Here is a 26,720-nt window from a genome sequence, read left to right on the forward strand (position 1 = left end):
CTTCGGCAACCTCTTTTAAATAATTGTAATGAGTTTGAGCATTGTAACTATTTATTATGCGGAAAAGACTTATTAAACACTTGACCGTAATTTGAAGCTTACTTATTGAGAAGGTACCTAGCTTTTTCCGCCTATTTTCCCTCTCTTTCTCGTTGTATATATGCTATCTCTCTCGCACACGGCACACCTCCCACCAGGTGGCGCGGCCGGCGCACGATAATGTGCAGGCGCTTGATCTTCTTCATTGGCGTCTAGCTTCCGCCGCGAGAAGGTTGTCTACAAGACTACAACCTTGGTGCTATTAAGTATTAAGTATTGCTTAAAGCAAGTGCTAAAAGTGTTAAAAAGTGTATCCCGTCGGATCGGTACAGTGAGTTATTTTTACATCTATTCTAATAATATTTTACTTAAAAATGAGTAAAAATCTTTAAAGTCAACGGTATAATCGTTGGACTTTATTTAAAATGCTGAGGTTTTTAATGAATCCTTCAGCAATAGTTTATTTTTCAATATGCTTAAATACTTAATAGCATGAATAAAGATATTTAAAATTAACGATACAACCGTTACATTTTACTTGAAATAGTAACTTTTCTTTTGAAATATTTCATTATGCAATATGTACTAATTAATATTTGAATTTTTAATACTGTGAGTAAAGCTATTTTAACGGTGTTACCGTTCGGCTTTACTCGAATCGTTAATATTACTTTTGTGATTATTTGATATGATATATCAAATACCCTCTCTTGTATATAGATATTTTTAATATTTTATTTCATTTTTAATAATGTGTTTTTATTACAAGGGTACAAGTGAATTTTTCGTGGAAAAATTACAATTAATACTTAGTATGGATATGAGCCAACTCAAAGCTTTACAGGCATACAATCCATTGCTACGACTTTATTACATTGTCGTTATCGCTAGGAACGGTTCGGAATTCCTATCATAGTTTATTACTAAAAATTATCGAACGAGATGAGTCAGCTCCAAGAAGTCACGACATGTCAGAACACGTTGTGATATTATTTTATAAATCGTACGGGAGTTACCGCTCAACTGAATAATGATGGAATTCGCTCATGTATAGTAGATACGTACCATGAATGTTCCACACATTCAAAACTATCCGTAGTCTATACGTGTCCTTTTATGAGTATTATTCTGATCCGTTTTTATGTGAAAATAGACATATTACACACGGCTAATTTGATTGAAAATTACGTTTCCTATGTTCAAATGATGCAACTTTTTTGTTAAAACGAGTAAGTACCAAAAATTTTACAATTAAATTCTTTGGTTTACTGAACTTGTGCTGAAAGGGTTATCGTATAATAATTATCGAGATATCTTAATATAATTAATTAGATTTAGATACACTTATTTCAAAGGATTTACAATTCACTTCTAACGTTTTAGAATAATATTATAAACTTGTACACCTTGACAAAAAGTAAAAAATTGCGGGTGAGTGGAGATTATTTTGTGCAATTAAATATAACGTCCTACGACGGTATGGTTGCGTTCGTAAGGAATGTTAACGGATATAAAGCAACTAAATGTTACATCGATTGCATGAACAAAAATAAATATGAATCGAAGTTCATTTTAAAATTTAGTGAATTGATTTGAATTATGAATTTATTAAATGTCGCTAACATTGGAAAATAAGTTAAAGGACCTTGTTAATTGCTATATTATTTAAATGATTATTTACTGCTATTTTTATATTAGCACTAAGGTGTATTCTTGCTCGAAGCAGAATACATAAATGTGGCCACTACTCCTCGCAGGGGTTAGCCAGGTCAAATTCACCCTCGCAGGGTGTCTCTTAAGCATTTTTTGGCAGGCCCTACTTATTTCTAGTTACAAACATCCCTCGCGCAGCTGTCGCTCGCAGGGAAATGGTGCAAATATATATCGGCCCTCGCGGGGCTTTGATTACAATCGTCCCTCACGGAAAAGATGGTGCGAATATATATCAGCCCTCGCGGGGCTTTGATTACAACCGTCCCTCATGGAGAAATGGTGCAAATATATATCAGCCCTCGCGGGGCTTTGATTACAACAGTACCTCACGGAGACATGGTGCAAATATATATCAGCCTTCGCGGGGCTTTGATAACAACCGTCCCCACGGGGAAATGGTGCAAATATATATCAGCCCTCGCGGGGCTTTAATGGCGATTGGTGCAAATATACAAAGGATTGATCATTAAAATGATCATAGATATTTGCTTTTGTCAACGAGGACCCACGAAAGAAGTTTTGGATATGACCGTATCGGATCTTCACTCTTCTAAGGTAGGTAGAAAAAGGTTTTGAAATCTACTTCACAGTGGGCAGTATAGTAAATGACCTAATAAAATACAATAAAGGTTAGATACGTCAAATAATGGGCGCATGAAATTGATACTTCGTATCCTAAAAGTTTACGCTTCAGGAATCAGGAAACCACCATTGGTTTACCAATTATGGAAATTGGAATTGAACAAATTGTATTTACCAATGCAAAGCCTAATCACAACAAAGGAAGGCGAGTCGGATCAAATATCATCTCGCAGATGATTTGTGGCGGTGGTTTCGAGGATTGTCACCAAGCCTTGTGTCAACGGTATGTTTGGTATCGTAATTAAATGGCACTAGCCGACCAATTTTCATATACAAACATCGGAAGAGATTTTTTAATCGCAAAGCGATTGAATGTAACAAATGACGATTGATTACGTATAGTTGACCTCTCATAGGCCTATTTTAGTTGCCCGGTCTTGTAGGCAATTTATTTGACTCGTTTTTCAACCCATTTGACCTCATTATTGCACCCATGAGATTTTTCTTCGGGGCTCAAACAATAAATCGCTGAGGGATTAGGATAATCGTTTGTTAGACAAGTTTTTTGTCATCCCACCAGGATTATTATATTGTATAATAAAGTTATATACAACTATTAACGTAAAACGTTTAAGTACTCAACGAATGCTGAGAATACTGACTGTTGAGTTACATAGGATAGAGGATAAATAACGGAAAGTCAATCTTTCCAAACAAAAGCCTCTTATTATTAGATATTACTTGGAACCCCTACCCTTAACGAGAAAGCTCTGCCAAATGACTTCTCATTTCTTTGCTTTGAGGGGGGGGGGGGCAATAAATGAAATGTACAGGCTATACGGCTTTTAAAATATAAGTCTGGTAATCGAACTAAACTTTGCTGGTTTAGTTCTTGCTATATCGCTATCCGTGCCTGCTTCTCGTGTTTACGGGTGAATTAAGTTTATCAATAGTCATAAATGCAATGCTATTCAGAGGATATACTGCATTTAAAACATGACAAAGTCTGGTAAGCGAACTAAACTTTGCTAGTTTAGTTCTTGCTATATCGCTGTCCGTGGCTGCCTCGCGTGTTTACGGATGAATAAAGTAATGTCCTGTCTTCGCATCCACAGCTAACTGTCCTATACTGTCATAATCTTAACACAGATTCATTCGACATAGCTCCCCACGAGCTCAGTTCTTCATTTTTGCACTCGCACAACTGTGGACAACACAAGAGCAATGCCTCCATTGGTAGCAGTCACAATCAAGGGATAACTAACCTTAGGCTAGCCATATTACGGATGTTGGAACAACCGACTATATTCAGGGCAATTTTCTTTGTTCAGTGTAACGTTTAGACTGTCGTAGCATTCCTACGGAACAAAGATGGGATCAGATCTGCATCCTTAATGCAGTTAATCGAAAGGAGATACTTTCAGACGACGATAGTATTCAAAACCCACCATATTCCTTAACATAATAATGCATAGTTAAGCTTATAATCTCTCTTGCCATTATGTCAGTTAGAGACCTGAACGACGCGATAGAGTACCGCTATTTCAGTAGTAGTAACACCTAGAAGGGTGAAGGTATTCTGGAAAGCGGAACTGAAGGCCCGGTCAGCAGCATCAGCCACCTAATAGACAGTGTTCAGTGCTGCACCACTATAATCTGCAAAATGACTCTGACGGTATGAAAATGTGGAGTACATTTTCAAAATATCAAATGATATAGTTGGAATAAAAATCCTATTTGCCTCCGTCTATCCAAAAGACATACGGAGTAGCTAGTAGCAGTTGGTTGAATTAGAATAAAGTAACTATAGTTAAAATCCTTTGTTACTGACTGGATAAATTTGGCTCTTTTCCTATCTGACGTTCATATAGCTGTTGACTGCCTAGTGTTGTGCACAAACACTATTATTATAAACTAGCGGTCCGCCCCGGCTTCGCTCGTGGTACTTACGTTTTCTCTACATAAAAACCATCCTCGTACTACAAGGAATATAAAAAGAATTATCGAAATCGGTTCAGCCGTTCTCGAGTCATGCGCTTACCAACACATTTTGCGATTCATTTTTATATAAGTATAAGAATAAGAAGATAAGTCACGTTATGTAGTCCCGAGGCTTTCGGTATATAAGTTCTGATGTAAATCATAATTATATCTTAAAACCGAATTGATTAAAAGTAACGTACTTGGCTGTAGTAATTGCAGTTTTGGGACACAGATAAGCTCCTTATCATTTTAGTCTCTTAAGTTCAGTATATTTGTTTCCAGTACAGAGTTTATGACCTATCAGTTTTAAATAAATAATTCATGCATTGTACTGAAAGTACTAGCCATGTTTAGATTATGATTGGTGGCGTTGGCTCTAAACATTAATAGATACCGCACGGTTTGGTTGGATGTTAAAAATCTGTATTATAATTAAAACCGTTTACCTGTTTTGATATTTTATTGCCTTATTCAAGGGGTGACCTTTTAAATTTATTTCTGACCCCAAAAGTAAGGACCAAGTTCTCTTCTTGTCCGCTTGTAGCAGGTTGGGTTAAAACTGTGTGAGTTGAGACAGGTGGTAATTCTATGTTAAGATGATTCAATTGTGCTTCTACAGAGTTCTAATTGAATAAATAAAGGTTTGGGTTTGAGGTATTTTTGCCTCGTCGGGATCAGCTGTTGCTTCATTTTGTAAGTAACATCTAAATGCGTAATTGAAAGTCGTTACTGGCGCTTTCGCAGATTTACGCTAAAGATAGTGAAAATTGTAGTAACTTTAACTTTTCAAGCCCAAAAAGGTTAACTAAGGTACGCTTGAACCAATCTCATAAGTTCTAATACTTTTAATCATTATGATTAACTTTTTGGTTCTTATTTGATTAACTTTTCATCTGGGATTGTTAATATAAATAATATAAAAATTTGTGTGATTTATTGGTATACTATCTGCACACCTTACTCTTTCAAATAAAGAAATAAGTAATTACTTATGTACCTATTCAAATTCACATTGGCGTCCATATATTGTACACCAGGTGGGTAACAAACAGGTCTCAATAAGTAAGCTTCAAATTACGGTCAAGTGTTTAATAGCTGTGTTTTACCTGAAAATAAAACACATATTAAATACTTACCTATATTTGAAGCTTACACTTAACGTCCACCTGTTGAGGATTTCGACTCAATGAAGAAGATCAAGCGCCTGCACATTATCGTGCGCCGGCCGCGCCACCTGGTGGGAGGTGTGCCGTGTGCGAGAGAGATAGCATATATACAACGAGAAAGAGAGGGAAAATAGGCGGAAAAAGCTAGGTACCTTCTCAATAAGTAAGCTTCAAATATAGGTAAGTATTTAATATGTGTTTTATTTTCAGGTAAAACACAGCTAATATATGTTTTTAACATTTTTATATTTTATAGGAAGTTTTCTTCAAGTCTATATTTAGAAAAAGAAGTTCAACTTATTAGAAAGCTGCAGAGAAAAAAGCACCAGATAAAAAGTTATTGAAGATGCTTGATAAATTTTAAATACTTATCCAGAAGAAATAATTTTTCCTATTACATAATAGGGATAGTAGTTACTAATGCAAAGTTTTTAAAATAGATATACTTAGTAAAGTTATAAAACTCGTGTTTGTTATAAATTTATTTTTCTTTACAAATCTTAGAAATTATAAGTAGGTAGCTAGTTTACTTCTACAAATGTTTAGGAAAATTGTTGCTATAAATTTTCTATTTAATTATTAAATAGCACTCCTCCATAGGTTGCAAGCACCTTGCTGTAGACAATAAAATTATTTATACACTATGTTTTTCTAGACCTAGCCTAGATTGATATAATTATGAACTTGCAGCCTGTAGTCTATTATCTCGGAATATTAACATCCAATTTGTACAACATTTTTAAAAATAAATGGTGCCTTGGTCACGATTTTTTTGTTATTAATTTAAAGGTACAAATTGAAACAAAATAATAGTTGTAGGTTTAATTGTATTATACTCATTATCAAAACACTATTAACGCAAAAAAATAAATGTGTAAGTAGTTATAAGGTTTCTTAACTGTACAACTATTAAAGAGTTAAATAAATAAATAATGTAAGTACCTAGATATTTTATTCTAGCTGTAATTTAGTTCTCTATAATTGATTTATACTCTTTGCCTGAATTGGTTCATTGAGTATTCGAATAATAATATACCAAATAGTAATACCAATATATTATTATACCCAATTTAAATTTTTACTTACATTTTTTCTTAACAGACTTGTTTACCCCGAAAACCTCCGAAAAACTGCATTTCAATCTAATGACTGGATTTTTATCAAGGTGTAAAATGTATCTCAAAATTCTCTCTTAATAAATTTATTACTTAATCCATTTTAATCATTTTTTAAACGCATGCAAATTACTTTATCATCCTTATTCGAGATAATCTTAACAATCTTTTGTTTTACTTTGATTGACGTCAAATGTCAGTTGGGAACAAAACGGTTTGTATCGGAAATCGGTATCACTATTTTTCACGTAATTTTTAAGTACTTTTTTTTTGTCGTGAGTGTTGATATACAGGGTGTAATCGTTAAGTGTGCACAGGCGATTTTTCCGTAAGTATTACAGATAACAAAAAACTTTAAACTGATATCGAAAGTACTTAACCTAATGAGTAAAATGGCCGTAATAAACTTTTAAAAATAAATCGAGAAAAATTATTAGAAAAATTATCTTTAAACCCTCCCATACATTAAGTATGAAATATGAATATCCCATATATACATTTAATATGAAAGATTTTAGCTTTCTTTTTCTTTTTTTGGTTTTCTGCTTTAATTACTTCGCAAATTTGAAGTGACATTTTCCACGTTTTTCCGGACATTTTCACGCATTTTCCGGATATTTTCCGGGAATTTTCCGGACATTTCCCAGGCATTTTCCAGGGATTTTCCAGGCATTTCCACGCATTTTCCGGGTATTTTCCAGATATTTTCCAGGCATTTTTCGGACATTTCCCTGACATAGCCTGTAAATGTCCGGAAAATCCCCGGGAAATGCTAGGAAAATCCCCGGAAAATGCCTGGGAAATTACCGGAAAATAACCAGAAAATGCCTGGGAAAATGCGTGGAAATGCCTGGAAAATCCCCGAAAAATGCCAGGGAAATGTCCGGAAAATATCCGGAAAATCCCCGGGAAATGCTCGGAAAATCCCCGGACAATGCCTGGGAAATTCCCGGAAAATGCCTGGGAAATGCTCGGAAAAGTCTGGAAAATATCCGGAAAATGCGTGGAAATTTCCGGAAAAACCGTGGAAAATGCCTGGAAAATATCCGGAAAATGCGTGAAAATGTCCGGAAAATATCCGGAAAATGCCTGGGAAATGCTCGGAAAATGTCTGGAAAATAGCCGGAAAATGCGTGGAAATTTCCGGAAAACCCGTGGAAAATGTCCGGAAAATGCGTGAAAATGTCCGGAAAATATCTGGAAAATGCCTGGGAAATGCTCGGAAAATGTCTGGAAAATATCCGGAAAATGCGTGGAAACTTCCGGAAATACCGTGAAAAATCCCTGGAAAATATCCGGAAAAAGTCCAAATATCCGGAAAATGTGAAAATTTCCGGAAAATATCCGGAAAATGACTGGAAGATCCCCGGAAAATGCCTGAGAAATGTCCGGAAAATGTCTGTGAAATGCGTGGAAAATGCCTGGAAAATCTCCGGAAAATGCCAGGGAAATGTCCGGAAAATGTCTGGAAACATCCGGAAAATCCCAGGGATATGCTCGGAAAATCCCCGGAAAATGCCTGGGAAATTCCCGGAAAATACCTAGGAAAATCCCGGAAAATTCCTAGGAAAATCCCGGAAAAAACCGGAAAATGCCAGGGAAATGTCTGGAAAATATCCGGAAAATGCGTGGAAATGTCCGGAAAAGGCGGGAAAATGCCTGGAAAATCCCTGGAATATGCCTGGGTAATGCCTGAAGAATATCTGGAAAATATCCGGAAAATGCGTGAAAATGTCCGAAAAAAGCGTGGGAAAATGCCCGGAAAATGCTCAGAAAATCCCCAGAAAATATCCGGAAAATGCGTGAAAATGTCCGGAAAGAGCGTGGAAAATGCCACTTCAAATTTGCGAAGTAATTAAAGCAGAAAACCAAAAAAGAAAAAGAAAGCTAAAATCTTTCATATTAAATGTATATCATGGGATATTCATATTTCATACTTAATGTATGGGAGGGTTTAAAGATATTTTTTTTGATATTTCTCGATTTATTTTGAAAATTTATTACGGTCATTTTACTATATCAGTTTAAAGTTTTTTGTTATCTGTAATACTTACGGAAAAATCGCATGTGCACACTTAACGATTACACCCTGTATAGCAACCAGCACTACCTATGAACATTTGCTGGTTCTCTATTTTTACGTTTTTTTTTGTGAGAGTTGGGTAAAGGAGTTGATGGTTCGCAACCGCCTATGAACATTTGCTGATGTGTTGCCCTTTTATTATCGTAAGTGGAAATACGTATGACTGCTGCAAGTGGATTGCCAACTTTAGTGGAAAAGGGAAAATGCGGGGATTGATGGAGGGAATTAGGGATTAGGAAGGGTAGGGAAAAGGATACCGGCTTATACTTGGAAGCTTTTCTTTAATAAGGATATGAAGATAATTAATTAATTTCATATAGGCCTACGATAGATACGGATATAGATATAGAAATAAAAATAAATTATTACTAACATTATTGTAACGTAACAATATTGCATTCACTGAAAAGTGTTTCATATTGGTTGAGATGGTTGTTAATCATATCAATAGATGGCGCGCGGTGTGTCCCTTATGGCTGGTTCACACTTTGATTAGTGCGAGTGCAGGTGATGAGTAGTACTACGTGTGGACAGCGACTGTTTAGTGCGAGTGTTTAGTAGGCTGTGTAGTAAAGTGAATAGAAGCGTGTTCTATTTTTTTGCGAGTGGACTGCGAGTAGCCACGTCCCGCGCGCCCTCCCTTCCCCCTCACTCGCAGCGTGCCTGCACTCGCACTAATCACCTGCACTCGCAGTCAATTGGACACTACTCGCACTACACACCTGCACTCGCACTAATCACCTGCACTCGCAGTCAATTGGACACTACTCGCACTACACACCTGCACTCGCACTCATCACCTGCACTCGCACTAATCAAAGTGTGAACCAGCCATAAGACACATAAAACTGAAAGAATAGAATAAATTCGATCGCTCTGGCGGGTGACTGAATTGGTCAGGCATCCGCCCCGGAGGCCGGAAAGCCGCGAAAGGATGCGGGTTCGAGTTCCGCCTCGTGTTCATATTTTTTCTATTCTTTATAAAATATGTAAGTATTTATAAATTGATATTATTGTAATCTAATTATAAAATAATATGGTATGTGAACACAATACACCATTACAAATAGTTATTAAAACATTACAAAGCCCTTAATTTCCAACAAAGATAATAAAACGTCTTTAATATTGAGTACATTCTATTACATTTCTCGGCTTATATGGCAACAATTAAAATTCAATCACTTTATGTCAAACACACATACAATGTGTATGTACATATAATAATTAATAATATGCTACATTACCAGGTAATGAACATGATTCAGCAAGCTACTGAGACATGTTTTTGTCACTCCCGGATATTAAAGGAATTCGATTGATAGTTTTTGTCATAAATCTTTAATGTTGTGTACACACAATGACAGTTGAAAGTTAAAAATATTATTAAAATATAATTGTTGAATAATAACGTAAGAAATTGCCATGGATGTAATCACAGAACTAGTGGATGTAATAAATAATGCGTAATCGCACACGCATTTCACTGCGAAGATAAGGAGATAAATGAGTATGGCCGCCAAAAATTGTACATTCAAGAAAAAAAAAATGTCCTTGTCATTTTATATAGCACCAGATTTTTTTATATAGTAATTATGGTAGTTTTTAAATAGTTTCAGCTTCACTATGTTATATTTATCATTATATTAATAATTTAAATTAATTTGGAGTGCCTTTAACAAGCTCAATATTTTTTTTTTGAAATGCTTATTTTCCTTTCCATACTAAAATCATGTGTCCCACTTAGTCATCTCACACTTTGAAGTCACAAAATTATGCAAAAATCTATTGATACCTGTAAAATTTTGGTATTTCTAAATTATTCTGTAAACTTGTGGATAGTTTTAACAAGTTCTAATAAAAATAACATAAAAGAAATTAATATAAAACTCACTTAAAACTATGTCTCACTTTTTTTCACGAATGATACTTCACGCACGGTTACCATAAAATAACACCCTAAATAACTAGATATCCAAGCCACAAAAATATTTTTAAGTAGGGGCAACACCGATTTACATGTTGGCCTACATTTAGAAAAAAAAATCGCCATTTTGTTACTGTAAAAGTTGATCGAAAGGTAGTCGGCATTTTTGTCCCAGAACATTTTAATAATTTTGAGTGAGAATTATGCAAGGTAAGAATACAAATTTACTATATTATTTAAATTATGTGTGTAGCTTTAGTGTTCTAGTAACAAATCAAACTATGCGGCGTCTTATTACTACAATACTTTGGCGAATAAAGGCTTTTTAGGTTATGTCCAACCATATTTTTATTCACGAATGATACCATGTGTTACTATTGTGTTACGTAACATCCGTGAGCGGCTCTTAGGGGTAGTACTCACTAGAGAATCTAAAGTTAAAAATTTACTTTTTTACATAAAGAGAACCCACTTCAAAAACTATCATGTTTCGGAAGTTAGTAACTTTTTTACTATAATAATTCGTATTCGTAATTAATATCATAAGTTGTGAATGATTCTTGCATTTGTAAGTATTATAGAAATACAAAATTTGAGAAATAAAACTTTTTCTTTAATATTTAAATTTGTTTTATTGAGTTTTAAAGTAATTTAATCAAATAATTTAATTAACAATATAAAACAGAAATGTAAAAAAAATCTCCTGCATTATTAGTTGTAATGTACACTAGGCTTAACAAAATCACGTATGTTACTATCAGTCACGTATGTTACGGTGTGTTACGATTTCACGACTGTTATTGTACAATATTTGGCGGCCATACTCAAATAAATTTAACCGCGTTGTTTTTCCCTCGTTTTTTTCCCGCCAAATAATCATAGACAATAAATGGGCTATATATCTTCATTTTGTACAGTTCTTATTAGAACAATTACAAAATTGTTTGCTTTGTTCTATTTGCTTTCGTTCACAATTCTAATTTTTAATCCTTCGTTTATCATTTATTTTTCGCTTCAAGTTCTTTTGGATGCATTATCATACGACACAAAGCTAAACGAGTCATTAAAAAACCTAAAAGCATTGTCATATCTATACATATAATAAAATCGTAGGAAAGTCAAAACTGTACATTGAATATTTTTTTAAAAGAATACATAATCCATGATCTATAATCGATATAGAAGCCAAAAATATAGTTTTTAGAATTTTTGTCTGTTTGTCTGTTTGTCTGTTTGTCTGTTTGTCTGTATGTTTGTCCGAGCTAATCTCGAAAAGTACTGCATAGATTGACTTCAAATTTTGCATGAATATTACTAACAGGTCGTGTGAGGTTTTTTTAAACATATTATCATGCTATCACCTCCGGGGGAGGAGCTGTGAACCTTTACTTTTCTTACGTATTCCGTGAACTACGACAGCGTACAATCTAAAGACTCATGTTTAAATGTTGTTTTTGAGTAAGCCATGCTATTATCTAGCTTTACACTATAAAAACTACGTCATTTACGTAATTTGGGCAGAGAAACTGTTTAATGAATCTTAGTACTATAAAGACAAATTTGATTCAGCGCCATCTATGAGATTTCGTAAAAATCAAATCAATTTACATGTTAACACTACTGAACACAATGTTAAAAATTAATAATTTAAATATAATTATGTTATTTATTTATTTAACTCTTTAACCCATAATAAATCTTCCCTTCCCTATAAGGTGCGCTTATATAATTCGTGTGAATATACTACATTTTTAAAAGTGAGGGTAGATCTATACATATAATAAAATCGTAGGAAAGTCAAAACTGTACATTGAATATTTTTTTAAAAGAATACATAATCCATGATCTATAATCGATATAGAAGCCAAAAATATAGTTTTTAGAATTTTTGTCTGTTTGTCTGTTTGTCTGTTTGTCTGTATGTTTGTCCGAGCTAATCTCGAAAAGTACTGCATAGATTGACTTCAAATTTTGCATTAATATTACTAACAGGTCGTGTGAGGTTTTTTTAAACATATTATCATGCTATCACCTCCGGGGGAGGAGCTGTGAACCTTTACTTTTCTTACGTATTCCGTGAACTACGACAGCGTACAATCTAAAGACTCATGTTTAAATGTTGTTTTTGAGTAAGCCATGCTATTATCTAGCTTTACACTATAAAAACTACGTCATTTACGTAATTTGGGCAGAGAAACTGTTTAATGAATCTTAGTACTATAAAGACAAATTTGATTCAGCGCCATCTATGAGATTTCGTAAAAATCAAATCAATTTACATGTTAACACTACTGAACACAATGTTAAAAATTAATAATTTAAATATAATTATGTTATTTATTTATTTAACTCTTTAACCCATAATAAATCTTCCCTTCCCTATAAGGTGCGCTTATATAATTCGTGTGAATATACTACATTTTTAAAAGTGAGGGTAGATGTATATTATTTTAAGTCAAACTAGACACCATTACAGTTAATCTAATATTGATTGTGTTCATTGGTTACATTTTTAAAAATCTTCGTGTTTTAATAATTCGATCACGAGGCGGGACTCTAATACAAAAAGGTTAGTTCGTTGATAATTATTATTCCTTCATCATTTACATGTTGTTAGTAAAAATATACTTTGACTGTTAATACTTTTGTTCAGTATTTATCTGTATGATTATTGCTTGGTAATTAATATATTTTCATGTCGTATACCTAATTATAAACATAAGTGTGATGTGAAACTAGCTGGATTTATTTTTACACACTCATAGTCTTATATTTTGTGTTAATGTTAAAATAGTATTAATAGTGTAAATCATAATATTTTTTCAAAGTTAAAAATATTTCCTTTTTTCTGATGGTGTTGCCATCGAATTAAACCGCGCTGTCGTTTCGTTCACAAAAAATCATGTTATTAGGACCGAATATGTAGCCGCCTCAACTTACGGAAACGAGAGTAACCTGCGTTGTCTGTTAGTTATTATATAGTCGAATTTAACGTTACGTGGAAATTGGAATCTAAATATATGTATACCTACTTATATTAAATCTGTAGAGGTCAATTCTGCACATGAAATATATTTCCTAAATAACTATCACGAGGTGATTAGAGATCGACATCGACGTCAAAAATGTTTGTCCGTCTGTCTGTCTGTATAACCGTTATAGAAACAAAAACTACTCGACGGATTTAAACGAAACTTGGTACAATTATTTTTCATATTCGTGAGCAGAGCAGCAACTCCATTTTTAAGCTTTCGTCGCGTGTGCGTTCTTAATGCGTGTATCTTAATGGTTAAAGCTACACAGAAATCAAGTATGAAAGAAATGTTCTCCATATTATATAAAAAATATCTCCCGACATCATAAATGTCTATCTTTTATGGTTGAGCTTAGCTTTCTGATTATATTTGTCTACTAGCTGTCCCCGCGACTTCGTTCGCGTGGAATAGTGACTATGGGACCTATGACCATGGGCTCAGGGTGGGGCAACAATAAAAAATCATTTTTATTTTCATGCTCCCACTCCCGCGCCCACTCGCACTCCCACGCCATATGCCACGTTCAGTCCCAATCCCACGCCCACGCCCACTCCCCTTCACAATTAGTACCTACCAGATCAAAGCCAGGGTAAGCGCCCCACCCAGCCCCACCGTGGCTACGCCCATGCTGAATTACTATTTAACATACAATTATTGAGTAAATACGTACAACCATACTGTACTGTTGTACTACCATAAATAATTAAAAGAATTGTTATTAAAATTTCTTACTAAACTGAGCTAAAAAACTTACGTACCAAATTATTAAAAAAAATCAAGAAATGAAATGCCTAACCTATACCAAATAGTTACTACATATTGTAATTAAAAATTATGATTAGTATATAATATCGAAAATCAAAAAAGAAATGCCTAACTAATTCTACGTAAAATTTCTTTTAAATTATGTCATATTATTTTTTAGGAACCAGGGGGGGGGGAGAGGAGCAAATTCTATTTCCTTCCTTTCTTAAACGGATGTTTTTAATAATCTATGGTGTAGCCAGTAGCCACTGATCAGCTTAATCGATACTCAGTTTTTATCAAATCCAGAAACAAATCCAAATTAGATCTTTCCTGTCTCACGCACGTAACTAATGGCTGAAGAGAGAGAGAGCACGTAACTAAACCGTTTAGACGAAGAAAAGTGTATAGAATAAAACCGGCCAAGTGCGAGTCGGGCTCGCGCACAAAGGGTTCCGTAGCAGCAAATATAATAAATTACAGTTAAATCAACCTATCTCAAAAACTATAAGAGATACTTTGATCAAACCAAAAATCGTTGAAAGAGTTAATTAGCATGCATCACCTCTATTTTTTTTAGAATTTTATACCCCGTAGTTATAAAAATAGAGGGGGGGGGACATACTTTTTACGACTTTGAGAGCTGATATCTCAAAAACCGTTCACTTTAAGAAAAATGTTTTTTAGAAAACTTTATATCATTTTAAAAGACCTTTCCATTGATACCCCACACGGGTATGTACATCGAAAAAAAAAATTTCATCCCTCAGTTACATGTATGGGGGGCCCCACCCCCAATTCTTTTTTTTACTATTTAGTGTCATATTTTTGTAGCGGTTCATACAACACATATTCCCATCAAATTTCATCACTGTAGTACTTATAGTTTCCGAGTAAATCGGCTGTGACAGACGGACAGACGGACAGACGGACAGACGGACATGACGAAACTATAAGGGTTCCGTTTTTGCCATTTTGGCTACGGAACCCTAAAAAGGAATAAATAATTTCATAAACTTCCCGACGATCTTTAAAAATAAATTATAACTTTCATTTTTTTCATTCCCACTTTTACCCCTATGTAGGTATAATAAGTGGATGAACCAATTTTGATACACTTTATCTAAGAACCAGCGTCGGAAAATATTCTGCCTAACAAAAAAAACCGCATCTAATTCGGTTTACCTGTTAGCCAGCTACGGTGCCATAGACAGACACACACACACACACAGAAATACATAGCGGTCAAACACATAACACCAGTCTTTTTGCGTCGGGGGTTAAAAATATAATACGACATAATTTAAAGGACATTTTATGTGGAAAATTTACCTATACACCAGGGTAGATAATTTTTGAAACAAAAAAAATCGCAGTAGGATGAAACCCATTAGAAAAGGATATGATAAAAATGTAAGGAAAAATAAATTACGGTCAATCGGAGTTCGGGAAGTGGGAGGGGGGGAGCTTTTAAGAGAAAAAAATGGTTTCTCTCGATTTCTCGATAATAATAACACCTGTTAATTTTTTTCTACATATTTTAATTGTACAGACATCACTTTTCCACAATTTTATTATATGTATTGATGATGATGATTGAGATTATAACACTCTTAGTCCGTTTTAATTTTTATTCACCCGCATCAGTGCCACCTAAAAAATCTTTATATATCGAAATTCGAGCAAAGTTAAGAAAATGAGAAATAAGAGTTCTCAAGGATCGTTAGAGATAAGAGGCTTACTATTGACCGAAAACAACATGTGTTATGCCGAACCTGAAACCGCTTCACAACGAGAATTGCGGCTCACAGCTGACCGCGAACGGCATGTACTATCCTGTGAGACCGAAACCTTCACTGAGGGTATATATAACGTCTCACAGCTGATCGCAAATGGCATATTGTACTATCCCGTGAGACCGAAACCCTCACTGAGAGGGAATTACGTCTCACAGCTGATCACGATCGTCATATTTTATCTCGAGAATTCTGAAACTTTTACTCAATATGAAGACCGTTTGACAAATAATAGGGTGCACCATAATATTATTCGATCTCTCGAAGATGAACATGAGCATAAGCAATGACTAGAGTAGGGACGCGAATATTACCATTATTTGAGACAAGAACGATTAATAAGTTTGTTTAATGAAAGCTTAATGAAAGATTAAGAATTGAAACTATTGGTCTCTTTAAACGGACGAATAGCGAGAGGCCCGTCTTATTGCAGACAGATTTCGACATAGTCTTAATGACTTAGAGGTAAACATAGAAGATCAATCTACAAATTCGGTGGTGTGGTCCGACAAAATAATATAAAAGTGGGTTTGCTTATAACCTCACAATTGATTACAGATCATCTTCTGTATAGGCGATATTAACGTAGTATGTTCTTTTTGTAATGCTTTAAAGTGGAGTAAGGAGTCGGCTTTCGTTTGAAGATACGCCGGAACCTTTGAAATCACTACTTTTAAGTTTTAGAGGAACATGTGCAATCTAAACAGTTCTTAGACAATATTAGCTCTTATAGTATTGCGTTTTAAATGATCCTTTGGTGCTCAACAATTATTAGATGCTCCTTTCATTCTTACTTTTAAGATACAAGGTCAAGTTTATCATTTGATAGGATCCCTTTTGCCTGAAGGCCAACCTAAGTTTCTTTAAATATATTTTGTATTCGACTACGACGAATAATCGAATACAAGAAATCAATATTTCTCGAATTTAAAACTGAACTCATTTCACAATTTTAGAACATGTTAATTCATCAGGTTAATCCGTATATATGCGTTTTAAATCGACATTAGAAGCTTTTCCTCAAGATGGTGATATTAATATAAAATTGGTATAAATGCCGATAGACGGAAGTCTATCAGCACTCAGGAATTCCCTGAGCGTGTTATAACGCCCAGGCCGCAGTATTACAATTTTTGCTACAGTAGGGCGACGAATGTATTTTCGCATAGCAACGGAGGGGAACTCGTGGGGGGTAAAGTGACGCGGGCCACGTACCACAAACATGTTTAGTTTGTGGTACCGAGCGCGAAAGAAAGTCATCGTGTTTTTAGTAAAGTTACTATGTAAACTAACGTAATTTATTACTTAGGTACATATTCTATAATGGTGCGCTCAAACTGTTAATCTACATTTAATTTAGATTATTATTTTAATTACTAAGAAATGTAGAATTTAAATCACATTCATTCATGTTTTCCTCAGATATTCGATGTCTATGATTTTCGATGATTTTAAGATTTTCTTATCAGAGAATTCAATTTTAATGTAGTTAAATTTTATAAGAGACAATTAAGAACATTCAAAAATAAAGTGTCACGTATTTTTTTTAAACGACGAATGACGAAAAACGACCGAATCGCGGACGAAGTCGCGGGCAACAGCTAGTGAAACAATAAAAATAGCGTTTAAATATAGGAATGAATATAAATGAGGCTTACGCAGCAAATAAACCGGACTTGCCCCAGTTTAAGCTCCAGCTTCCGCGTGATTTTGTTCCAACTTGTCTGTTGTTTAGTCACTGGGGTTTATGAGATTATAAGCCTTTTATATTTATTTTATTTTAAATTAAATGTATAGGAAAATACGCGCTGTTGTTAAGTGATTATTATTAAAATTTTAAAAGCTCCGTTATAGTTTGTTTTATTACTTCTCAATCGACTTAAAAAAAACTCAATTCGACTGTATTTTTTTTGTGGTTGATCTTAGAACTTTCGACTGACTGAATCGTTTCGATGATTCTTTTTTTCGATACAAAGCTAGTGTCTTCCAGTTAATTTAAATCTTGCTATGTTCTGGCCACATGAACAGTTAATCTTTTTGTTAAAAAATACTGATTTATAGATATACTTATCATGCATATATTTTTAAATAACAAAGACACATTAAGTATGCAATATTTCTCAGGAAAACCTAGAATAAGGTATTTCCTAAGGAATATTGCATTTAGCAAATACATATAACAAAGCTGACTCGGACAAGGAACCGGTTTTAAATGAAGGAAAAAAGTTTAAATTGTTACATAAATAAATTCCGCATTTACGCCACACGTCTAAAATAAAATTTAATTAAACAAATAATATCCGTTTTATAGATGAAAAAAGTTTTTCATTCAAAATATTATATACCTACTTTGAGTATACTATAAGATTTCATATTATATGTAAGATCCCTAAAATATATGTAACAGCTAAAGTTATCAGAAACAATAAATTCATAAGCCATAGACAACATTTTGACAGTTAAAAAGAGTTTGAAAATGCAATCTATGTAAGGATACATTTTGAAAGTGTGTGCATTCAGTTCGTATAATGCTGGCCATACACCATACTTCCTATCGTCCATTCGGCATGACGCTACCGATTGGATCAGTTAGAACTGACCATGTGTGGGAGTGGATTGGCATTATTTGACATGATAGTTATACTTGAAGGAACAATCGAATTTCGATTCTTTTGGCTTGATCATGGCGATTGGATCATGTCGATTGGACCGTGTATGGCGGTATGCGATCGCCACTTCAGTCTGGTCAATTTTCTGGTCATTTTTCGTCCAAGCTGAAGCATAGGCGCTTCGCTCGCTTGGTCAATAAATATGAAAGTATATGGATGTTTAGATGTCAATGGTTACGGATTTGAATAAGATTTGTTTGGGAGATAGCTGAAGTACCAGATTACTTAACACATTGGGTACTTCTCATTAAATAGGTACATATATATAACAACAATCTTCCCGGCATATAATCCTTTTTTTGTTTCATTTTTACGAATAAAACGCCCAAAACGGCTAAAACATCGTCGTCTGTCACCGGTGATGCCATGGCTTCAACTGAACGTTGCTGCCGATTGGACAATTCAAACGTTGTGTGTGTGGTCTCTATGGACAAACTGCAGATTGGATCAAGCTGCAGCGTCATGCCGATTGGACGATAGAAAGTATGGTGTATGGCCAGCATAACGAAGGCAGCGTCCAGTAAGAAGGATGACCGTGAACTTCAGGCAAAAGTGAAAGGCGGGATGTGAGTATGCAACCTGTGACATTGAACTTGCCAATATAGATTATTAATTTGATTGAACTGCAGTCAAAGAATAAACAAGTTATTAATGCTAATATATTGTTAAAATCAGATAATTAATAAGCAGGGAAATAGTAAGCGAGATTATTATTGCCTACTATAACTAATAATAGTGTATTTATATGATTTTTTAATAATAAAAATAAAAATCCGAAAGTATATAAATTATAAAAGACAAAAAAACTTAAGTATTATGGAGGGAAAAATAAAATTTAAATTATTTAATTATTTATTGCCTTTTGTGTATCGGTCAATTGACTTTTTCACACATTATTAATATTTATTACCTTTACATAATTAAGTACGTCATATAATTATCGCAAAAAGACGTCTATTTTTAAGACAAAAACTAATATTTTATCAGGATAGCTACCATTATTTTTCTTATTTATTATATAATGAACAGTAATTCGTTAAGGATTATAAATCGAAACACTTCTAAGTTATTGGGTGAAGGATCATTGAATTGTGGCCGCTATTACACGCGATAGCTATGACTATGAATCATGACATCTTGAGCGTATTCTGTAACTGACCTGCAGAGTACAGACAGATTGTGGCGTTGAAACAAATGATACGTAATGTTAATAACTACATTGTTAATTGTAATTAAGAGTAACGTAGCATGAGAGCAATTATATTATTACATAATGGGGGTATTTTGTTATGTAATATTGTAAACTCATTAGTTTGATTTGAATATGAAACTTATTGTAGCACAGAGTTAAATATTATGAGGATACGGTACTTTCTAATATCTCACATTCTTATGAATTTAATCAAAGCTTCTTTCTGGAAAATCGTACATCATAGGTATGAAAAATCATGTCTCAAATCTCAATAAATATACATAAGCATAAAGCTTCGTAAAAAAACTTAAAATGGAAATATATCTCATGTAATCGTATTCATGTCGCAATTCGAACGACATTAACATCTACATTAACCAAACTGAAGTATTGACTACATAACTCCATACTTACGGATGTCACCATTGCGTCAGCTTATGGTCACAGCAATTCACGGTCAGGTTGCACAACCAGTGACGGAATACGAATAGCGATGAGGTGGCATTCTGTCACGTGCTGCTGGCGGATCTTACTCTCAATGCTTATTAAAAGTTTTTGAATATAATATAAGTAGAACACTTGAATTAGTTTAAATGTTCAACAAGATGTAAATTTTTGATTGTCGATCGTTGGACGCAAATTAAATAGTTTAAAAGTATAAAATAGCGAATCAGTTTTGTTTTAGTTTTTGCACTTTCTGATTAATCTGATTTTTCCAATGTCCAGTGCTTATTATAATTAACATTGGCATTTTATTGTAGTGATTAGTTTTTCTTGAGGAAAAATCGCGAATTATATTGAATAACTTTATTAAGAGATCTCAACGTACTTAGTTTAGTGAAGTTAATATAGTTGATAGTTGTCACATTATTGCATAAAGCGATCATATCGTTACGGATATTGACCCGGCACAGCTGCGGCCGCTCACGGCTCAATGCCACTACATATTATTTATTAACAATTTATTATCTGCATTCGTAGGCCCAGATTCAAATTAACGATCTTAAATAAAAACAGTTGCATAATATTTTGCAGCACGATTATTAAAATAGTCTCATTATGTGGAGTTGTCGTTTATTTTTTGCCGTCAAAAAAGCACGAAATTCAGAATAATGGATTGCTATCTTTTAAATGGGACAATACGTATAAAGAGGTCAACGCTATGTCTCGCCAAACATGGTTTTATGTCATATAAAAAATTAAAATAGCTTTATAGTTTTTACAATTTAACCACGAACCTCTCTTTGTAGTTTATATAAATCGTGTTGCATTTGAAAATGAAAAATCAAGATCTTTTTACGACCAAGGCCTTCACATGACTAGACCATAGACATTGTTGTTTTTTTTGTCAAAGGGTTCAATTTATTCAGCCAGTTTTTTAGTCTGGCAACCGCATTCTCTGTGGCTTTATACAGAAAATAAATTTCTTTCCTTACAAGGGGCATTGCAAAATCTTTTATCTCTGAGCAAGCATTGCTTAGATTATTGTAATTCATGAATCAATTGACTCATTTAAATGTATTCTGTATTCAACAACTTAATCCTTCGGCTTTGGACATTATAATAAGTTCAAGGTGTTATAATTTAAACTAGCGTTTAACTATTTGAAGTGTGAAGATGTCACAAAATGTAAAGGTTGTTTACTGCACATCAATATTATGATTCACATTAGTCATGTATAATTTTGTTAAATGCTACGAGTTTCTGTTCGACGGCTGGACTGGACTTTAAAAAATTTAACAACAAATACATAATCTGTATTACAGCTTTATTTTTTTAACTAATAAATATATTTTTTAAATTGAATAATATTCATACAGACTAGTCAATGGTTTTCAGATGTTTCTCAAGTCTTTCCGAACTAAATATTGTACTTTTACCAAGGTAGGTACTTCGGTATATAATTTTTAAAAGGTAAATCGCGGAAAACGATGTAGTGCTATAGTAGGTACTTAGTAATAAATCAAATACATAGTTACTGCGTAATATTGTGTACCTACAATATACAATTTAGCTTTTGAACATTAATAAATTATTAAACCGTCGTGACATCATCTACGGTAATATTTTATTATCTTATATTTAAACGTATAATTAATATTCTAAGTTTATACTATATACATGAGTGTGTGCGTGTTTATTGTCTTTACACGATCGCTAGCTTACTATGGTGGCTTCACGTTGTTTGTTCGTAATACGGTGTCCGTCTTTTTTTATACGTCCATGACTATATATTCTTAATTAATATAGTATAATATTAACTAAGACACCAGAAAAAAAAACAACATCAACCAACTTCTGCATTTTTTCCGGAGTTAGATATTTTTTTCAGTCTCAATCAAAAAATAATATCTTATGATATTCAATTTTTTTTCAGTAGTAGTTACTCAAACCATTACCATTAGGTTAATAGCAATACACATGTATGTCCATCTGTCACTAAATTTCTCAGAAACTCAGCTACCTTGTTGACCTACAAATTTTTTCTCAATATCCTAAAGTGTGCGAGGTTTTTAATTTTAATTACCTACCTACTCTTATGTAATATCAACTAAATATAAAATTTTATGTACGTTCATTTATTACCCAAAAATACGAAATATAACACAAAAGCTAGAGTCAGAGCTTTTCAGGTAATTACAAAGAATGTTTTATTGTTATGTTCAACTGCGCAATGTTTCAGTATCAAAAAATGTCCGCAAAACGTAGTAAAAATAAAAAGAATTCCAGAACATTTTTAAACATATAAAAGGAAGGATATGCTCACAATAATTAAGTGATTCGAAGCTTTAAAAGCTATAAAATTTTTAGAAGGAAAACTGGAAATTTAAATAAAATTAAATATCCAATTTAAATGGTTCCAAATAAAATGTAGCATATTTTAATTAACTTGTTCAAAAAATCATTAAGTAAATATTTAGCCTTCAAATTTTTTAAACGTATGCAGCCTTTTAACAGCCCAAAATTTCGAAATATTTCGGAAACGGAAAATAAAAAAATAAATAGATCCGATGTCACTAGTACATAATTATATTAAATTTTAGTGCAGATGAAATAAAATTGAAGGTCCAATTAATGTTATGTGACCTTGCTTTGTAAATATTTTGACATGATATTGTCAAGAAATAACTTGACCAAACTCACATGGCCGTGATCTTGTTCAAGTTATTTCTTCAATGATAAACGTTTCCTAAGCATTCATTAGACTTTGAAAAAAAAAATTAGTTCTTTCATTACATTATTATTTGTTTTTTATAATTCATGTCACACGCCGTTAATAATTAATAACCGATTCAAACAGGACAAAATACTATTTCCTTGCAAATGTTTTATTCAGTCTGAAGTAAAAAATTCTACTTATAACTTAAATTTCTATAATTAAACTTTTGCAAACAGTAAAAGTACTAACCATATCAAAATATTAAACTTTACTACAATATACGTAGAAAGCCTACCATTCTACCTATATAATTACACTTCAGGTGGGTTTCACAGACCCGATTACGCAAAACTCGTAACTATTTAAAATTCTAAACACCCTTCTCCTGGGAGATCTCAGCAGCTGGCCTATAAAGAACATAGTTTGACTACAAATTAGTTTTTAATTAGAGCACTAAATTCAATGTTAAACTGTTTATACGCTTAGTGAAGTTCTGCTCTGTTGAACTCAAATTTTTAAATACAACTAGATTCAAATATTGTTTTTGTATATTTTCCTTCGCACCCATGCAACTATAATGGGCCACAACGTGGATACTGTTAGTATTAAATTAAATATTTATTAGAGTACCTAATCAAATTCGAATTAATGATCTGGTGTGATTGACCTATTTTATTAAGTAAGAAAAAAAATTATGTTACTCTGTTTCTGTTACTCCCCTAGATCAAAAACGAGAAAATAGTTACTAATTGCTAATAACAATACCGTAATATTCCATTCTATTGCCATGTTTTGTGACGACATTTAAACATCAGGAGTAAATTAGGGGATGAAAATTTGTATGTGAAAAACTGCGTACGTGACCAGACTGTGGGCGGAATGTTATTTAATTAAGAAATATAATCTCATCTATTATTACGAATTTTTAATTATACGAATCCCAGTTTAATGTAAACAACATAACAAAAAAGACGATTTATTGTAGTTGAAGTAATCTTCATAAAGTTACCATACGTATGTATTAATTGCATAACTAAATTTAAATTCAAGATTAATAAAAAGTGTTTTATTACTTTAATGTTTGACGTTTCATATTTTTGTATTAAAATTTTAAGAACACTCTAGAACAATGAGTAATTCTATATCTCCAGTAAATGGATAAGGAAGTATAATATACTAAGTAAATACATTATAATATATTAATAATAATTATTATAATAAAGGTTGACGTAAATATTGCAACAAGGGCACATTATTATTGTTAAAACGTCAACTGTCAAATAGTCATGGCAATACTGAACGTTTCCGTAGAATTAAAAAATATAATTTATCCTATTAAAAAACGTAAGGGTCATTTGGCATAAATCCACCCTTTCTTAAAACAGGTAAAATAACGTGTAATTTTACAAAGAGCATGATTCACTAAGTTTTTACTTAAGTTGGTTTAATTCCATTTACTTGATACATGAAAAGCTTTTTACATGATAAGAATACAGACGTTATACATCAGATAATAAAAAGTAGGTATTCAAAGTTAAAAAAATAAAATAATAAAATAGCAAACAATAACTGAACTGTCTATACTTAGTTAAGCTTGAATTATTTAGACTGTGTTTTGTGATTTTTTTTTCGTTTGTTCGCGTACAATAAATTTCAGGCAATTATAGTAATTTATTATTTTCAGTGATATTATGATGTCTAAATTAATAAAGAGAATAATATTATAACAAACATAAAAAAATCTTAAATGATTGGGATGAATATGACTATAATTATTGCATTATTGTTGTTTGCAGTGGGTTATTTGCTTAATTTTCAATGTTTTATTTTAGTAGAAAATATTTTTATCTAGTTGTCAAAAAATGTAAAAGCTTATATGAAGATTATTATGGTTTTCACATAAGACAAAAAAAGATCGATAAGTGAATGTTTTAGAAAAATTTATAGCTATCTTGTCTTGTCTATTATTGATGTTCTTTGTTTTCGATAATAATTGCCAAGTTGAGCAATTTTTTATCATCGTTCTATTTTTAATATTTTAATCATTTTACTATATACTGTATTCTTTTTTCTCTCAGCAGCGACTCATTGTTCTTCGTATTTGATCAATAAAGACTTATATTTATTGTTCAATTCAGGCAACTTAGATTATGTATTTATTCAAACAGTATCATAAAATAGGTTAAACGCTTTGAAAGATAAAATTACTTCGTGAACTGCAATAAAACAATAATAGCATTTTCATTGCCATTTTACTCAGTAATTCATTAATTAATTACCTACATCAACATCTCATGTCTTTATTTTATAATGGCCACCTTTTATAATCTACATAAAAAATGAAAATTGCACAACGTGTAGACACATCTTAATACTGAAAAAAAAAACTCACCACAGACTGCGTACAAAATCACCAATTCTTATCTTGAGCAACACAACTAAATCCCGCCAAAAATTCACGCACGGAATTCAAATGTCACGACTCGATATCGACTTCGTTCGAACTTCGATTTCGATTCGGCTCTCCTGTGCATACAACAACCTCTAAAGTTGTGTTTATTAGGTTGTTGATTGCACGTGCGCCAAGGCAAGGTGCGCGGCGGCTACTGACAGAGCTGCTGGTCGAACAAACCTTGAAGACTTCTGAAAGCACAGCCGCCCATTGCATTCCTCGATCTTAATTAGATACAGTAATTTATTCCAGTTTCGTCCTTTGCTATGTTTTTTACATAGATTAAATTGTCTTTCAGAAAGCTCTAATTGCTTCCGTTATTTTCACTAATCGATTTTTTCAATTTAACCGCATTTATTTTGGTGCGTTTTAAAAACAATGTAAAAGTTTGATTGAAGTATAGATTACTTTAATTTATTCAATATTTATTAAAAAATGTAAAGCTAATTCAATAGTTAGTACGCCCAAATACATTTTACAATGGCTTCACACATTTAAAAAATTCTGGAGAGACTTTCTATAAAATCATAGTAGCTAAGCTTCTGCCATAAAAAGTATCCTATAGATATTTTTAACGAACAGACTCATCTATATATCCATAACAACACAGTGGTAACAAGCATCTTTGCAGAATTGAAAATAAAAATCATATTATTATTTGCACTAATGTCTAATTGGTCATGCATGAAGCAAAAACTTGAAAATTATGCATTGTTATGCCAAACTGCGTCTTTAATTCAGACATTATTATTGTTTTGACATTCTACATGTAATTGGGGTGACCGCGTTATGTGAATAACATATTGTTTTTAGTTTAGCAAAACCCCTGCAAAAGCTTTACCGGTGGTCAACGGTAAGAATATGTTGTATGCTAAGGTTGTATGACAATATAGTGCGTCTAGAAAAGTTGTATTCAATAAACAAATATTTGAGTTTGAGTTGACATTTTATGGAATAGCTAGCTGAACTCACCTATTGAATTCACCTATTTAATTCCGTCTTCCCCCCTATCCTATTCTGGTAGGCAACAACCTTAGAGTATATATTATTACAATAGTATATAT

At 33.0% G+C, this 26,720-nt stretch overlaps 1 protein-coding gene across 1 annotated transcript in view; it reads right to left on the minus strand.

Moving 5' to 3' along the window:
• LOC149479149 (uncharacterized) overlaps nucleotides 1-25,801 on the minus strand; it is a 59,886-nt gene extending 34,085 nt beyond the window's left edge. The window contains exon 1 of the mRNA XM_089708847.1: nucleotides 25,597-25,801. The gene's annotated coding sequence lies outside the window, so the exon portion shown is untranslated. The remainder of the gene's footprint in view (nucleotides 1-25,596) is intronic.
• Nucleotides 25,802-26,720: the final 919 nt, after the last annotated feature.

Source organism: Colias philodice, chromosome 21, assembly GCF_061535455.1.
Source record: "Colias philodice isolate Cphi_HAF_F1 chromosome 21, ilColPhil1 Martin Lab GWU primary, whole genome shotgun sequence".
In the NCBI taxonomy this organism is placed as follows: Eukaryota; Metazoa; Arthropoda; class Insecta; order Lepidoptera; family Pieridae; genus Colias; species Colias philodice.